The sequence below is a fragment of the Dasypus novemcinctus genome, chromosome 27 (genome assembly GCF_030445035.2).
Source record: "Dasypus novemcinctus isolate mDasNov1 chromosome 27, mDasNov1.1.hap2, whole genome shotgun sequence".
Lineage (NCBI taxonomy): Eukaryota > Metazoa > Chordata > Mammalia > Cingulata > Dasypodidae > Dasypus > Dasypus novemcinctus.
In genome coordinates, this window is record NC_080699.1 from 7725924 (window position 1) to 7744804 (window position 18881).

The following is an 18881-nucleotide window of genomic DNA, read 5'->3' on the forward strand; positions in this document are numbered from 1 at the left end:
TGTCTTGCAGTGTCTGTAGTGGTATGCCCTGTTTTCATAGCTGATATTAGTAATGGGTTTCTCCTCTCTTTTTCATTTGTCAGTCTTGCTAGATGTTTGTCAATTTTACTTATCTTTTCAAAGAACCAACCAGATCCCTCGTTCAGTGGTTTTCTCTGTTATTTTGTTTGTTTATCAATTTCATTCATTTCTGCTTTTATCTTTATTTCCTTCTGGTTGCATTAGGCTTATTTTTGTTCTTTTTTTTATTAAGTTCTTGTTGCAGCTTAGATTATTTATTTGCGACTTTGCCTTTTTTTTTAAAGACTTATTTATTTATTTCTCCCCCTCCACTCATTTGTTTGCATTCATCATGTCTGTTTGTTGTGTACTGGTCTTCTTTTGGGAGGCACTGGGAACCAAACCTGGGACTTCCCATGTGAGGGAGACACTTAATTGCCTGAGCCACCTACACTCTCTGCTTTGTTGCATCTCTCATTGTGTTTCCTCACTGTGTCACTTTGTTGCGTCATCTTGCTGCATCAGCTCACCATGCCAGCCCATCTCATCAGCTCGCAGTCTTGCGTGTCTTCTCCAGGAGGCACAGGGAACCGAACCTGTATCTCCCATGTGGTAGGTGGGAGCTCAGTTGCCTGAGCCACATCCACTTCCCTCCTCTTTTCTAAGGTAATTATTTAATTTAAATTTTCTTCTCCATACTGCTTAAGCTTGTTCTACAAATTTTGATATGTAGTATTTTCATTTTCATGCCATTCATTGTATTTTCTGATTTCCCTTTAAGTTTTCTCTTTGACCTATAGATTATTTAGAAATGTGTTGTTTGGTTTCCAAGTGTTTGGATATTTTCCTGTATCTGTTTTTGGTTTCTAGTTTGATTTCATTATGGTCCAAGAACACACAGATTTAAAATATTTCAATTCTTTTAAAATTTGGGGGTATGATCTGTCTTGATATATGTTCTCTAGGCACTTGAAAAGAATGTCTTCAGCTGTTGTTGGATGAAGTATTCTACAAATGCTGAAGAGATCCTCTTGACTGGTAGTGTGTTGTTGAGTTCTGTTATATCCTCGCTGATTTCCTCCCTAGTTATTCTATCAGTTGTTGAGAGAGGGATGTTGAAATCCCCAACTGTAGTTGTAGATTTGTCTCTTTCTCCTCTCAGTACAATTTACGCTTCATGTATTTTATAGTTCTGTTGTTTGGTACATGTACATTTAGGATGCTATGAATTGCTGGTGGAGTGATCCTGTGTCTGCTAGTCTGCTAGTCTTTTTTTTTTTTTTTAGGAGGCACTGGAAACTAAACCAAACCCAGGACCTCCCATGGGGGAGGGAGGCACCCAGTCACTTGAGCCACATCTGCTCCCTACCCTATGGTTAACACCTTGTATTAGTGGGGTACATTTGTTATAATTCCTGAAAGAACATTTTTATAATTGTACTATTAACTATAGTCCATTATTTACAATAGTGTTCACTGTTTATGTTGTACAGGTCTATGTTTTGTTTTGTTTTGTTTTTATTAGAAAAGGTGTAGGTTTTCAGGAAAGTCAATAAAAAATACAGTATACTCATACACCCCTCTGTTGCTGATACTTTGCTTTAGTGCGATATATATTTGGAAGAGCATTCTTTTATCAACCACTTTCCTCATCCACCACCAAAATAACTATGTTATACAGTCTCATGTTTATCCTCTAGCTTTCCTTCTATTAACATTTACACCTAGACCTTTCAGCCACGATTATGTATATAAATCAGTGGTATTAATTATACTTACTATAATGTGTTACAGTCAACTCTATCCATTTCCACATATTTACAATCAACCTTATGAAAAATTCTATAGACAGTAAGCATCAAATCCCCTTCTCAACCCTCATTCTATCTCCTAGTAACCTATACTCTAGATTTTTAACTCAGTGTGTTTACACATTGTATTTAGTTCATATTAGTGAGACCATACAGTGTTTGCTCTTTTGTATCTGGCTTGTTTCACTCAACATAATGTCTTCAGGATTCATCTATGTTGTCATATGCATCCTGATTTCATTTCTTCTTAATATTCCATTGTATATCTATACCACATTTTGTTTTTTCATCTGTCAGTTGTTTATATCGCTTTTTAAGCAGTTACTCTAGGTGTTACATTATAGATAAACAACTTGCCACAATCTACTGTTGCATCATTTTACTAGTTTGAATAAATATGGAAATCTTACCTCTCTTTACATCCTTTTACCCTCCCACATTTATAATTCTCTCAAGTATTTCTTCTATACATTTAGAGCCATATCAGACAATATTATATTTGCTGCAACCACCAAACATTATTTAGAAAACTCAATAGAAAGAGAGAATTTACCCAAACTTTTAAAAATTAATTTATTTTTTCAAATGTTTTAAATTAATAGATCACAAGGAATGTTACATTAAAAAACATAAAAAAACAAAAAACATAAGAGGTTCTCATATAACCCATTCCCAACTCCCCACATCATTTTTGTAAATTGTATTTTTTTGAAGATATATAAATCACAAAAAAAATGTTACACTAAAAAATATGAGGTTCCTGTATACCCCCCACTCCCCCCACCCCACTCCTCCCACACCAACAACCTCCCTTATCATTGCGGCACCCTCATCGCACTCAGTGAACACATTTTGGGGCACTGCTGCACTACACAGATAATAGTTTACCCTGTAGTTCTCACTCGCCCCCAGTACATTCAGTGGGTTATGGCAGGATATATAAATCCAGCATCTGACCCTACAGTATCATTGAGGCAATTTGAAATCCCAAAAATGCCCCCACATCACATCTCTTCTACCCTCTTCCTGCCCTCAGCAACTACTGTGGCCACGTTCTCAACCTCAATGCTAAAATTTCTTCTATTACTCGTCACAATAGTTTTATAGTAGAATATCAGTAAGCTCACTCTAATCCATATTTTATTCCTTCATTCTGTGGACCCTGGGATGGTGATATCCACTCCTCCTCTAGATCAAGAGGGGGTTTAGATTCCACATGGATGATGGATGCAATTCCTCTGCTTACAGTTGTAGGCACTCTTGATTCCCTGGTGTGGTGGTTGACCATCTTCACCTCCCTGTTAGCTGACCTGGGTAACACCATCAAACCAGAGAGTAGAAGTGACCACTCTGCTGAGGCTCAGGGCCCAGCTGGCACATGGGCAGTCCAGAGATTCAAGTCTCCTGAGTATGGACCATCCCTAGCACCAACAACAGGTTCGATAAAAGTGAAAGAAGAGACATGTGTAGAAAAGTCCAGCTCTGTCACACTAAGTCCAGCTGAGTCCAGCTCTGTCACACTAAGGAACACAAATTCCAAAGTAGGGCCCTCTGACATGGCACAGAGCTCCAAATCCATCTGGCATGATTATATACATTGTGGATCTCCATAGCCCACAGGAGAACCAGTACCTAGGGTTGTATCTATTTTGGCTTTTTCTGGGGTCCTGCTGAGGCGTGCATAAGCGCAACCCCTCTGATGACCTCCCAACTTTTTTTGGAAGACTCTTAGCCATATCAACTCATTTGTCTTTGCCATTTCCCCCTTTTATTCAAGGTCAAAGAGTAGTATTTAACACTTGATCCAACATGTAGGTTGAGATAGTCTCCTGGTCTGAGTTAACCCTTTCATTCAAGGTCTCTTTCTAGTTGCTTCTCCAGGTAGTGATTGGTAGTAATCCCTTGGCACTAGGGAGGCTCATCCCCAGGAGTCATGTCCCACATTGGGGGGAAGGTAATGCATTTACATACTGAGTTTGGCTTAGAGAGTGGTCACATTTGAGCAACATGGAGGCTCTCAGGAGGTAACTCTTAGGCACCCTGCAGCTCTAGACCTCCTTCATTTTTCAGGCACACAGGTTCCTAAGCACAGTCATCAGTATCAAGGGCTCATTATTGGACCATCCTTCCTTGTTGATCTTTGCCGTTGCACTTGGGCACCCAAACTTTTACTTAGTATTTTCTTTCTTCCTTCATGATGGTTTAAGTTTCCTTCTTTTATTATTTCCTTTCCATTTAGAGATTTTCTTTTAATCATTCTTTTAGTGTAGGTCTCATGGTGACAAATTATCTTAGTTTCCCTTCATTTGAGAATTTCTTGATTTTCCCTTCATTCCTGAAGGATATTTTCACAGAGTAGAGGATTCTGGGTTGATAGTGCTTTTCTTGCAGCACCTGAAAAATACTGTGGTACTTCCTTCTGGTTTCCCTGGTTTCAGATGAAAAATCTACTGTCAATTGTTTTTCCCCTATTGATAAAGTGTCATTTTTCTCTGGCTCCTTTCAAGACTTATTTCCTTGTCTTTGGTTTTCAAATGTTTAATTATGGTATGTGTCAGCATGGATTAATTGGCGTTTGCGCAGCTTCCTGAATCTGTAGGGTCATGTTCCTTGCCAAATTCAGGGAGTGTTCAACCATTGTTTCTCTGAGGATTCTATCAACCCTTCCCTCTTTCCTCCTTTCAGGACTCCAGTGACAGGAGTGTTAGATCTCGCCAGGTCCCTGAGGCTCTGTTCATTTTTTTAAAGTCTGTTTTCCTTCTGTTTTCAAAGCGATTATACTGTTTCTGTTGTTCTGTCTACCAATTCACTGATTCGTCCTTCTGTCCCCTATATTCTACTATTGTGCCCATCCACTGGGTTTTTTAAATTGCATTTTTCATTTCTAAAATTTCCATTTGGTTCTTTATATTTTATATATTTTCTGAGACTTTTTATATTTCATTTGTTTCAAATATGTTTGTAATTGCTCATTGAAACAATTTTATTATGGTTGCTTAAAAGTCTTTGTCAGGTAATTCTAACATCTCTGTCATCTTGACATTGGCATCTATGGCTTTCCATTTATCATTCACTTTGAGATCTTACTTGCTCTTGGAATGGCAAGTGATGTTTCTATTGAAACCTGTATATTTTCATTTTATATTATGATATGCTGGATCTTATGCAAACCTTCCATTTTGACTGACCGACACCACTCCAGCCAGGAAAGGCAGGCACTGCCTTCTTGCTGACAGGCAGAGGTAAAAGCCCAGGTTCGCCACTCACCCTTCGCTAACACCACTAGGGGCTCTTTGTTACTGCTGGATGTGTTAGGAGTGCCAGCTCTCTCCATTGTCACCACGGTAGGAGTGGCCTTGTTAGGCCTGATGGTGGAGAGAGGCCGTATTTCCAGGAGGCTGCCTTTGATGCGCTCCTGCTGGGAGGAGATAGGGACAGCTTGTTACTACCCCACCCCACCCCATAGTCTTTACTTATACTGGAAAGGGGGCAGGGCCTTGTTACTACCGGAGAGGGATGGAAACCCTAGCTCCCTACGGAGCCTTCTCTAACACCATGCCAGCAGGAGGAGTGGGACACCTTATTTCAGCCTGGCAAGGTGACCGCCTGAACTCCCCACTTGTCCTTTGCTGGCATGGGTTAGAATGGAGCCATAGTTTTGTTTGTTTTGTGCTGTTCGAATGGAGTAGTATATTTATTGTGTAGAAGTTTCTGTCTTGCTAGGCCTCCCTTTTCTTCATTCTCCAGAACAAGCTTTCGTTGAAGCCTTTTCTTTGCCTGGGCCTCTTAGCGTTTCTGGTTTGCTGCCTGCTTCTGCTCCGAGTCTGGAATCTAGAAGCAAGAAGAAAGCCCAGGACGCCACTGCATGTCGTTCCTCAGGTCTGAAGTCCCCGGCCGGTCCGCCGCCTCTCCATCTCTCAGCGTCTTCCTATATTTGCTTTATACATAAAGTCCAGGGATTTTACTTATACGTAGTAGGAGAAATACTGAAAAGTATGTCTGCTCCATCTTCTCAGAAGTAGAAGCGATTGTTTCTTTTTGATGTTAGTAATTCTTCCTCTAGAAGCTACCTTGTCTCTTTTGCTATTTCTACTACCTTATAACAGAATAAACAGAATTTTGTTGGGACTGAATCTAAGATAAAAGTAAATGGGCTGTGAATAAGAATCTATGGGACTCTTATGATTATGATTTGTGAACTTTAGTTAATTGGTATTGATGTATTTATTTTGACTGATACCTCAGTCTTTAGAGATGAATGAGGTGTTATATTTTTCCTTTGTGTTATGTATATTACTAATTCTATCTAGTAAATCTGAAATAAATCTTTGTTGTTTGAGTGTTTTCCCCTCAAATACTGTGTTATCAGTTATGTTTGACTTTTAATTTTTTTTTTTCAGTCAAGTAAAAAGTGGACAATTGGAAAGTATCATTTTGGATCTAGATTTTTGGGATTTCAAATAATTTCAGTTTTGGCAATTACAATATTACTACAAATCTGTTACACATATGTTTCTTTGCCAAGCAGTAAAAACTCACACTACTCTCTTGGGTTTAGTTTTATTTCATAATGACTATTAGCATTGTTTGTTTGTTCGAAATGTTGCATGTTTAATTCCTAAAAGCTGTTCTCCAATTGCAGTTTTTTTTCTTTTCAAAGTTGATACTTTGTCCATATTTTTTAAATATAATTTCTACATATCTCAAAATACAGTTTTTTTAATTTAAATTTGATCATATTTCTAGAAGTTGTAACAACCTAATTCTGAAATATGATTCCACCCAGAAAAAAAAAGGCAGCTCGTCAGGGCAGCGTGTGCTGCCAGGACTTGAGGGCTCTCATCAGTACTGCTTAGGCGCCCTAGTTAAAGCTTGTTGCCGTGCTGGTTATTTGCTCACCACTTCAAGTCTTTCCATCCCAAGAACATGATACCCCGTGGCTGATGTCTCCTGGGAAACCACAACAGTCTGGCTTACGGCTGTCATTTGATGACGTGGTTCACTTGAGCCAAGGTTGCATGTTTCAGGAGGCAGAACTGCACATGTAAACAGACCCTTCCAAAGTGGCTAAGAACAACCATATTTCTTCTATGAAAAAGGCTAATTTTAGAGTTAATGGGAAACAGGAATGTAATATTCCAACTCCAAATTTTACAAAGGTAGAAAAGCTCTCTCACTCATTTTTAACACCCATTGCACTTACCAAAGTGCCTAGCACATAATAACATAAAAGAAATTCAGCAACTAGTCGTTAAATGAGTAAAGGAAAGAACTATTAATCATTGCTAACATTACTTATTAAAAATTATTTTTATGGAGACTTTCATTGAGTTCAAGAGCATAAACTTTCTTATTGGTCACATTCTATCCCTGGTTTAATTTGATTCAGACTAGCACAGGCTTTATTTCCTATGATACTGGAAAATATTATATGAAATAATTACTACTGTCTCTCTACATATTAGCCCAGAGAACAGGACCACTGTTGAACAGTATGAAACAATAGTGATGGTAATTTGCTAACAATGGCTTTGTGATTATAGCAAGGATAATCCACCTCTTAGATTCAGAAATAAATCCATCATTCCTTGCTGCCAAACCTTGTTGAACTGGTAGTATTTTCTCAATTTCTCAAACATGCTAAGTTTATTTCTTTCCTCCCAACTCAGGGCTTTTGCGGGTTATTCCTTCTTCCTATAAAACTCTTTTCTCCAGTCTTTGCATGGCTGGTCTCCCTATTCTGAAAATTTTAGCTTAAATGCCACGTCTCCAGAGAAACAGTCCCTGTTTCCCTTATGTAAAGTAGATCCTCTGGTTCCCTGTCTCATACTAGAGTTTCCTTACTTCACAGCACTTATAATTAGCAATGCTTTGTTTACTTGGTTTTTCTTAGCTTGTATCTCCAGATTATAAAATAACTGGGTAGACTGTGTAGTTTTTAACTTACTGTGATGTCCCCAGCAGATAAATTATTAAGTAATAGGTAACTGCTTTAAAAGTACTCTGATCATATTTGTAGTTGACAATGATCAATCATTCATTCAGCAGTCATTTTTTAGGCATCTACCGGGTGCAATTCTGGTTAGGACCAGAAATTCCAGAAATCAAAATTTCATTCCCTTACTCAATGAATTTGTAGTCTGATGGGACGGAAAGTTAAAATGCAATTCAGGGAAGCAGATGTGGCTCAAGGAGTTAAGCACCTGCTTCCCACATGGGAGGTCCCAGGTTTGGTCCCTGGTGCCTCCTAAAACAAAAAGAAAAACAAGCAAACAAATGAAAAAACCAACTTAGGGTTGCCAATGTAGCTCAGTGTTTGAGTGCCAGCTTTCCACATACTAGGTCCTAGATTCAAGCCCCAGCCTCAATATCTAAAAAAAAAAATGCAATTCATTCTTTCATTCAGCAAGCCTCTTGAGAACCTGCTATGTGCCAAGCACTATGATATGTGTGGATACAGATACTGTCCTTCCTATGGCAGTTAGAATCTAATAAGCAACACAGAAAATCAGCAGATAATTACAACTTAGTGAGATAAGTACTATGATAAAGTTAGGCGTAGAAAGCCATGGGAGGACAGACTTGTGCCATGTGTGGATAAACACCCCCTCAGCAGGCCCTGTTTGGGAATTTTTGAAAATCTTTTCCCCCAGAAATCTCCTAATCATGATTCTTCTACTCCTTTTCTTTGTACCTATAATTTTCAACATACCTGTTAAATACATTTCTCAGAGACATATCTTTGGATTGTTCCTCTGCCACTTGAACCCTGAAACCCAGCAGAGTTGCAGCCAACTCTTACTCTCCAGTTGTTTGGACTTGCCTGGACAACTAACAAAATGATAATAATGGACATGTTCCATCCCCAAAACAAGGAATATCTTCAGCTGCAAGCAAAACAATTCCTTTCCTCTGCCCCATAATCTCTATATCCCCTCTCAGCCTGAAGCAGAGTGGACATCATCCCAAATCCCTCAAGACTGAGGAATGAACAAAAATAAGGGAGAGTATAACCATGGACTACAGCAGATTTATTGTTATTATAGTTGTTATCTTGTATTAACAGAGTAACTTGTAACATTGCTATAAAAAATAAAATAAAATTTAAAAGATGGAAAAAAAACAGAATCAAACTGCCTGCTTTAAATTTCCAATTCTCCCACTGAGTTCCTTCAGCAAATAACCTTTCTAAGACTCCAGTTTTTTCACCTGTAAAATATTCACTTCAGAGAGCTACTGTGGATTAAAATGAGATAATGCACATAAAATGCTTAGCCTACTCAGTTCCTGGCCAGAGCAAGCACTTAATGTATGTTTATTATTATTATTCCTTTTTCATAGGTTGCCTTAGATATAGTGACATACCATTCCTTTGTCAGTGATCTTTCCCAAAGTTTCTCTCTATATCAGTCTCTAGCACCCTGATCATATTCCTTCATCCAGCATCAGCAATCATATAAACAATTAAGACATGTACAGTACCTTTGGGAAGAAAGTAAACGTGGAAAACTTTGGAAGACAAAAAAAGAATAATAAAGCAATTGAAAACGTGATTGTATAAGAAATTGTTCCTAGAACCTCAAATTGAAGTAAATGTGAAGGCAAATAATTTTTTAAGTATGTAGCAAGTACTCTGCTCATGGCTTCTGTTTTCTCTATGATTAAGGATGTGAGTTTGAGATAGAAGGCAATATTGTAACAAGTGTGAAGAGACTTGTAAGTATTTGACAGATATAAAGGATGAGGGATGCTTTAGTCTGTTAGGCTGCTAGAAGCAATACACGAGAAATGGGTTGGTTTTTACAGTGGGGATTTATTAATTAACAAGTTTAAAGTTTCAAGGCTGAGAAAAATATCCAAATCAAGGCATCATCAAGGTTATGCTTGCTTCCCAAAGACTGGCTACTGGCAATCCTGGGCCCCTCTGTCACATGGCAAGGCTCATGGTCGCATCTGCTGGGCTCTTCCTTCTCTTCCAGGTTCCCTTGCTTTCAGTTTCTTGCTTCCATGGCCATCTCCCTCATCTAAATTTCCTTTTCTTATAAAGGACTCAAGTAAGAGTATTAGGACCCATCCTTAACTGAAGTAACTTAATCAAATGAATGGCCCTACTTAGAACAGGTTTTCACCAACAGGCATGGATTAGTGTTAAGAACATAGTTTTCTGGAGTCCATACAGCTTCAGACCATTACAAAGGATAAGGAGTCATCCTTGCTCCTCACTGCCATTTCTGACCATTGCTCCTTAAAATCCCCCAGCTCTTTTGAAGAATGCCATCATTCTGTATGGCACACTACCCTCTCTCCTTACTGCAGTTGTCTACAGATGACTAAGACATTCCTTGAAAGTTTTAGTCTCTCTACCACTATTTCAGAGATTGTTCTGGGAAATTTCAGTATTTGCGTAGACCATCTGTCCTACTTGGTAGTCTGTCATTTTCTCAAACTTCGCCTATTCAATGGTACCTCATCTCGCTGCCCAGGCCCTTACTCATTTCCTAGATTTTGCTTTTACCAGTTACTCCTCCATCTCCAAAATGTCAATTTCAGCATCTCAGTCTCTGATCCATGGTTTTTCTCTCTCATGTGACTTCCTCTAATACCCTGACTTTAGCAATTTTAAGACCCCACCAGGGCCAGATTCCTCAAACCATTTATCTTATAGCCCTTTCTCTCATTCCATTCTTCATATGGTCATGTCTGTGCAAACTGAACGTCTTACTCCATATCTGCCATTACGCTCATTCACTTGCATATGCTCTCAGTTTCCCTTACAGTCAGTCCCCACCCCTGAGAGCAACCACTTCTGATTCCTATCATCATAGATTAGTTTTGTTTTGCCTGTTTGTGCACTTTTCTTTCTGGCTTCTTTCTGACTTACTGTTGTGATTCTTTCATGTTGTTGCATATATCTACAGTTCATTCTTTAGTATTGCTGAGTGGAATTCCATTGTAAGATTATTCCCAGTTTGTTTACCCATTCTCCTATTGATAGACATTTGTGTTCTCATTTGGAACTATTAGTAATAAAGCTGCTGGTTGAAAGCAAATTCAAGCTGAAGTGGTAAAACATGAGAGAATACCCAAAGCAGTATCAGAAGTAGGAAATCTTTTTGTGAAAATATGTTTTCATATGACCACATATGGTAAATACCCAGAAGTGAAATTGCTGGGTGTTAGAGTAGATATATGTTTAACTGTATAAGAAATGGTCACTTTTCCGAAAGGACTAACCATTCCATTGCTTCCTAATCTTCCCAGTCAGTTTTTTTTTTTTTTTTAAATCAGCCATGAAATAGGTATGAAATGGTTTGGTTTGCAGTACCCTGATTGGCCATTTATGTATCTTTTTGTTGTTGTTAAGTGTCTGTTCTAATATTTTGTCCACTTTTTATTGGGCTGTCTGTCTTTTATTATTAAATTGTAAGATTTTTAAAGAATATTTTCTGAATCCAAGTCCTTTGTCAAAGATCTGTGCTATAGTGTATTCTTCCAATGTGTGGCTTGCTTTTTCACTTAATGAAATCTTTCAAAAGAGCAGTTTTAAATTTTGAGGAAGTACTGTTTTTCAATTTTTTTTGTTCTATCATTAGTGTTTTTTGTAGCCTAAGACATATTTGCCTATCCCCTAGAAAGTTAATAGATTTAGCTTTTATATCATCCATCTCAAAGTATTTGTGTATGGTATGATGTAAGTGTTGAGATTCATTTTTCCCATTTGTTTATCTAGTTGCTCCAACAACATTTGTTGAGGGGAAAAAAATCCATTCTTTATTAGGTAGCTTTGGCTCCTTTGTTGAAAATCAATTGACCATATATGTATGGGTCAGTTTCTGGACACTGTATTCTGTTCCCTCGGTCAATTTATCTTTCCAATACTATGTGCCCTTGATTATTGTAGAGTTTTAGCAGAAATTCTCAATTAGGAGCACTACTGACATTTTGGATAGGATGATTCTTTGTTGTGGGTGTCGTGTGCCTTGTAGGATGTTTAGCAGCATCCCTAACCCATACCCACAAGATGTCAGCAGCAGCACCAAATCATGACAGTTAAAAATGTCTCCAGACATTGCCAGATGTCCTCTTGGTGTCAGAACCAAAACTGATCCCAGTTGAAAACCACTGCTTCATAAAAAGTTTTAAAATAAGGTAGTATGCAGCTTCCAACTTTTTCTTCAAGATCTTTTGCCCATTCTAGGTATTTTTCCTTTTTTATATGGTAAACCTGCCGGGATTTTGAATGACGTTATTATGACTCTGGAATAATATAGGGAGATCTGATATCTTGACAGTTTTGTGCCTTGCAATCCATGAAATCCATGAATATGGCATATATCTCCATTTTTCTTTTTGTTTTCTCCCCCTCCCCCTCCCCCTCCCCCTCCCCCTCCCCCTCCCCCTCCCCCTCCCTTCTTCTTCTTCTTTCTTCTTCTTCTTCTTCTTCTTCTTCTTCTTCTTCTTCCCCACCCACCCCTCACCCCCCCTCCCCCTCCCCCTCCCCCCCCTCCCCCTCCCCCCCCTCCCCCTCCCTTCTTCTTCTTCTTTCTTCTTCTTCTTCTTCTTCTTCTTCTTCTTCCCCACCCACCCCTCACCCCCCTTTGGCTTTAATTTCTCTCATCAGCATTTTCTGGTTTTCCACATAGAGGTTTTGCATGTCTTTTGCTAAATTGTTTGCTGCCAATATATAGAAATATAACTGATTTTTCTATATTGAGGTTGTATTCTAAGATCTTGTTAAATTCACTTAATAGGTATAGAAATTATTTTATAAATTCCTTGGGATTTTCTTTAAATAATCATGTCATCTGCGAATAAAGACTGTTCAATTTCTGCCTTCCAAATCAACATGCCTAATTTCTTTGTTTGCTTTATTGAACTTTTTAGAACTCCATTAAAATGGGGAATAGATGCAACCTGAGTGGAAATTCTTACATTGTTCTTTGTTGGAAGAAAGTATCCACTATTTCACCATTAACTTTGATGCTAGCTGAAAGTTTTTGGTAGATGGCTTTTAACAGATTGAGGAAGTTTCCTTCCATTCCTGGTTTGCTGAGAGTTCTTATCATGATTTGCATTGAGTATTGTCATATCCTTTTGCTGCATCTATTTTGATGATTGTATAGTTTCTTTTCTTTTCTTTTTGTCAATATGGTAAATTACACTGATTACTTTTCAAATGTTAAGCCAACCTTGCCTTCTGTGGATAAGCCTCACTTGGTCATGATATAGGATCCCTTTCATAAATTACTGGATTTTATTTATTAATATTTTGTGAAGGATCTTGTGTAATGTTTATGAAAGTTATTGGTCTAAATAAACTTCTTGTAATGTCTTTGTCAGGTTTTCATATTAGGGTTATTCTGGCTTTATAAAACACATTAGGAAGTTATTCCTCCACCTCTATATTCTGGAAAAATTTGCATGTGCTTTAAATGTCTGACAGAAAATACTAGTAAAATATTTGAACCTGGAGGTTTTTTTGTGGGGGGAGGCTTTTTAATTACATACTTAATTTCTTGAGTTCTATTTTCTTTTTCTTCTGTATCTGTTCTACTAAGTTGTGTCGTTCAAGAAATTGGTTCATTTTATCTAAGTTGTTTAATTTATTAGCATGAATTCCTTCATAATATCCCCTTTAATTCTTTTTTTAACAAATCAGTTTTATTGATAACATATTAATAAAGCATAAATCAATCCAAAGTAACAGTAATTGGAATTCAGTATAATCACATATTTGTGCATTCATCACTTCAGTCAATCTTAAAGCACTTTCATTATTCAAATAATAATAAAAAACAAACAAAACTCATCACTTATCAGTCTCTCTGTGCTTCCCCAGTTATACATAACTGATATTCGTTTTCCTCTTCTCTGGTTTATTTGTATTATATTTTGTAAAAACAGTCTTATATATGCAATATCACCCATATTCATGTTTTACATGAGGTTTTACTATTTTATACAGTCCCATGTTACAGTTTTTTACTTTTCTTCAAGTAATAACATGATCTTAGACTTTCCATTTCAACCATTGTCATACCCATACAATGGCTCTGCTAGTTACGATCACCATGATATTCTTTCACCATTTCTTTTTTTTTTTTTAAGATTTATTTTATTAATTTCTGTTTCCTTCTCCGCCCCGCCACACACACACCCTTGTCTGCTCTCTGTGTCAATTCGCTGTGTGTTCTTCTGTGTCCGCTTCCATTCTTGTCACGCGGCACTGGGAATCTGTATCTCTTTTTGTCGCATCATCTTGCGGTGTCAGCTTTCCATATATGTGGCACCACTCCTGGGAGGGCTGCGCTTTTCACGTGGGGCAGCTCTCCTTGTGGGGCGCACTTCTTGCACATGGGCACCCTTTTGCAGGGGCACGGCAATCCTTGCATGCATCAGCACAGCATGTGGGCCAGCTCACCACACAGGCCAAGAGGCCCTGGGTATCAAACCCCGGACCTCCTACATGGTAGGTGGAATCTCTTATCACTTGAGCCACATCCACTTCCCATCACCATTTCTATTCATTTCCAAAGATTTACAAGTAACTTTTTTATCAATTCTGCACAGATTAACCCTTAGCTTTGCATTCTCTCACCTCCTTTTATTTTCTGGTGACATATATTCTAATTACCAACTCCATGAGTTTACCCAATATATTTAGTTCATAATAGCACAATCATACATTATTTGTCCTTTTGTGTCTGGCTTGCTTCACTCAACATAATGTCCTCCAAGTTCATCCATATGTCATATGCTTCACTACATTTCTTCTTACAATTGTGTAATATTCCTTTGTGTGTATACACCACAACTTGTTTATCCATTCTTCAGTTGATGGACACCTGTATTGTTTCTAGCTTTTGGCAGTTGTGACTAATACCACTGTGAACATCACTATGTTGATGTCTGTTTGTATTTCTGCTCTCAGTTTTTCTGGGTATATACCTAGTAATGGTATTGCTGGGTCACATGGCAAGTCTATATTCAACGTCCTTAGAAACTGCCAAACAGTCCTCCACAGTGACTGTGCCATTCTACATTCCCACCAACAGTGAATAAGCATTCCTTTCTTTCCACATCCTCTTCAACATTTACAGTTTTCCAACTTATTTATAGTGATTAATCTAATAGGTATGAAATGATATCTCATTGTAGTTTAAAAAAAAAAATTTTGCATTTCCCTAATTGCTAGTAATGTTGAACATTTTTTCATGCGTTTCTTTGCCATTTGTATTTCTTCTTTGAGAAATTGTCTTTTTGAATCTTTTGCCCGTATTTTAATTGGGCAGTTTGTCTTTTTATTGTTGAGTTGTGTGATCTCTTTGTGTGTCATGAATATTAAAACTTTATCAGATATGTGATTGCCAAATGTTTTCTCCTATTCAGTTGACTGCCTTTTTGCCATTTTTACAAAGCCCTTTGAGGTGCAAAAATGTTAAATTTGAGGACATCCCATCTATCTGTTTTTTCTTTTGTGGCTTGTGCATTGGGTGTAAGGTTTAAAAAACTACCACCTACCACAATATCTTGAAGATGTTTTCCTACATTTTCTTCTAAGAGTCTTATGGTTTTTACTTCTATATTTAGGTCCTTGATCCATTTTGAGTTAATTTTTGCATAAGGTGTAAGATAGAGTTCCTTTGTCTTTCTTTTGTATATGGATATCCAGTTCTCCCAGCACCATTTGTTGAATAGACTGTTCTGGCCCAGTTGGGAGGGCTTTCTGCCTTATCAAAAATCACTTGATTGTATATTAGAGGGTCTATTTCTGAATTCTTGATTTGGTTCCATTGGTCAACATGTCTGTCTTTATGCTTATACCATGCTGTTTTTACCACTGTAGCTATCTAATATGCTTTATTATTTTTTGTCTTTATTTATTTTTTTAAGGTTACATTTTTTAAAAATGAGGTCCCCCAAAAATATGGAATGCTTCACAAATTTGCATGTCATCCTTGTGCAGGGGCCATGCTAATCTTCTCTGTATCGTTCCAATTTTAGTATATGTGCTGCCGAAGCAAGCACTGTAATATGCTTTAAAGTCTGGAAGTGAGAGTCCTCCAACTTAGTTCTTCTTTTTTAAGGTCTTTTCGGCTATTCAGGGCCCCTTACTTTTCCAAATAAATTTAATAATTGTTTTTTCTTGCAAAAAAGGTGCTGGGCTTTTTATTGGGATTGGATTGAATCTGTAAATCATTGGGTAGAATTCACATCTTAATGATATTTAGTCTTCCAAGACATGAACATAGAATGTCCTTCCGTTTATTTAAATCTTCTTTGGTTTCTTTTAGCAATGTTTTGTAGTTCTCTGAATACAGACCCTTTATGTCCTTGGTTAAGTTTATTCCTAAATATTTGATTGTTTTAGTTGCTATTATAAATGGGAATTTTTTTCTGATTTCCTCTCAGATTGCACATCATTAGTATAAAGAAACACTACTGATTTGTGCATATTAATCTTGTATCCCACCACATTGCTGAACTTGCCTATTAGTTCTGGTAGCTTTGTTGAGGATTTTTCAGGAGATTCTAGATATAAGATCATATAATCCATGAATAGTGAAAGTTTTACATCTTCCTTTCCTCTTTGGGTGCCTTTTATTTCTTTATCTAGCTTTATTGCTCTAGCTAAAACCTCTAGCACAATATTGAATAACAATGGTGACAGTGAGCATTCTTACCTTCTTCCTGATCTCAGAGGGAAAGCTTTCAGTCTTTCACCATTGAGTACAGTGCTCTCTGTAGGTTTTTCACATATGTATTTTACCATATTGAGAAAGCTTCCTTCTATTCCTATCTTTTGAAGTGTTTTTATCAAGTGCTATATTTTGTCAAATGCCTTTTCTGCATCAATCAAGAGGATCATGTGATTTTGCTTCTTCAATTTATCAATGTGGTTTATTACACTTATTAGTTTTCTTGTGTTGAACAACCCTTGTATACCTTAGATAAAACCCACTTCATCATGGTGTATAATTCTTTTAATGATCTTTTGGGTTTTGTTTTCAAGTATTTTGTTGAGGGTTTTTGCATGTTTATTAATTAGAGATATTTGTCTGTAATTTTCTTTATTTGTAGTAACTTTATCTGGTTTTGGTACTAGGTGATGTTGGTTTCATAGAATAAATGTGGTAGTATGTTTTCCTGTTCAATTTTTTGGAGGCACTTGAGCAAGAATGGTATTAGATTGTCTTTGAATGATTGGTAAAATCCACCTGTGAAACCATCTGGTCCCAGGCTTTTCATCTTTGGGAGGTTTTTGATGACTGTTTCAATCTCTTCACTATAGATTGGTGTGTCAAACTATTCTATTCCTTCAAGGGTCAGCGAAGGTGGTTCGTGTGTTTCTAGGAATTGTTCATCTCCTCTACGTTATCTTGCATACAGTTGTTCATAGTATCCTCTTATGATCTCTCTTATTTCTACAGCGTCAGTGATAATGTCCCCCTTTTCATTTCTGATTTTATTTATTTGTGTCTTCTCTCTTTTTCCTTTGTCAGTCTAGCTAAGGGTTTGTTGATCTTCTAAAAGAACCAACTTTTGGTTTTACTGATTCGCACTATTGTTTTTTTGTTCTGATTTCATTTATTCTTTAATCTATACTGTTTCTTTCCTTTACCTTGGTTTGGGATTAGTTTGCTGTTCTTTTTCTAGTTCCTCTAGTTGTATAGTTAGATCTTCCATTTTAGCTTTTTCTTCTTTCTTAATGTAAGCATTGAGGACTATAAATTTCCCCCTCAGCACTGCCTTTGCACTGTCCCATAGGTTTTGATATGTTGTTTTCTCATTTTCATTCATCTCAAGATATTTGCCAAATTCGCTTGTAATTTATTTGACCCATTGATTAAAGAGTGTGTTGTTTAATCTCTATATATTTATGAATTTCCTCTTTTTCTGTCCATTATTGATTTGTAGCTTCATTCCATTATGATTAGAGAAAGTGTTTTGTATAATTTCAATCTTTTTAAATTTATTGAGACTTTTCTTATGAACCAATATATGGTCTATCTTGGAGAAGGATCCATGAGCACTTGAAAATAATGTATATCCTGCTACTTTGGGGTGCAGTGCTCCGTGGATGTCTGTCAAATCTAGTTCATTAATCATATTATTTGAGTTCTCTGTTTCTTTATCCTCTGACCAGATGTTCTATCAAATACTGAGAATGGTGTATTGAGGTCACCAACTATTATTGTAGAGGCATTAATTTTTCCCTTTAGTTTTGCCAGTATGTGCCTCATGTATCTTGGAGCACTCAGGTGCATAAATATTTAGTATAGTTATTTCTTTTTGGTGATTTCACCTTTTATTAATATATAATAACCTTCTTCATCCCTTATAACTGCTTTGCATTTGAAATCTATTTCATCTGATATTAGTTTTGCTACTCCAGTTCTTTTCTTGGTTATTATTTGCATGGAATATCTTTTTCCAAACTTTCATTTTCACCTGGTTGTGTCCTTACATCTGAAGTGAGTCTCTTGGAGATAACATATAGATGGCTTATATTTTTTAATTCATTCTATCAGTGTATGTCTTTTGATTGGGGAATTCAAGCCATTACATTCATTGTTATTACTGTAAAGGCATTACTTACTTCATCCATTTTGTCCTTCAACTCTCTGCTGTCATATCATTCTATTGTCTGTCTTCTTATCCTTTAATTTACCCTATCTAATAATCTTCATTCTATACTTTCTCCAAATCTGTAGCCCTGTTTTGTTTTGTTTTGTTTTGTTTTGTTTTGTTTTGTTTTGTTTTGTTTCCTTTCAGGCTGCAGCACTTCCTTTAGTATCTTTTGTAATTCTGGTCCTTTGGTAACATATTCTGTCAGTTTTTGTCGGTGAAGACTTTGAACTCACCCTCTTTCATGAAGGACTGTTTTCCCAGAAACAGGATTCTTGACTGTTTTCTCTTTCAATACCTTAAATACATCATACCACTTTCTTCTTGCCTCCATGGTTTCTGATGTGAGGTCAGCACTTAATCTTATCAAGTTTCCCTTGTATGTGAAGCTTTGCTTTTTCTTGCACTTTCAGAATCCTCTCTTTATCTCTGATGTTTGTC

The 18881-nt window shown here is 37.0% G+C and overlaps 1 protein-coding gene and 1 non-coding gene across 8 annotated transcripts in view; one reads left to right on the forward strand and one right to left on the reverse strand.

The window, feature by feature from the left end:
* The window catches only part of CEP126 (centrosomal protein 126), a 129983-nt gene that overhangs the window by 14005 nt on the left and 97097 nt on the right, over positions 1-18881 (forward strand). The window contains exon 1 of one of the 7 annotated variants that reach the window (XR_009183776.1): positions 592-666. The exons of the other annotated variants lie outside the window; for them this stretch is intronic. The gene's annotated coding sequence lies outside the window, so the exon portion shown is untranslated. Of the gene's footprint in view, positions 1-591; positions 667-18881 lie in introns of those variants that run through there. 7 annotated transcript variants of the gene reach the window in all.
* Positions 15733-15839, reverse strand: LOC111762098 (U6 spliceosomal RNA). Its single transcript, XR_002795305.1, has one exon. It is a non-coding gene; the product is annotated as a U6 spliceosomal RNA (small nuclear RNA).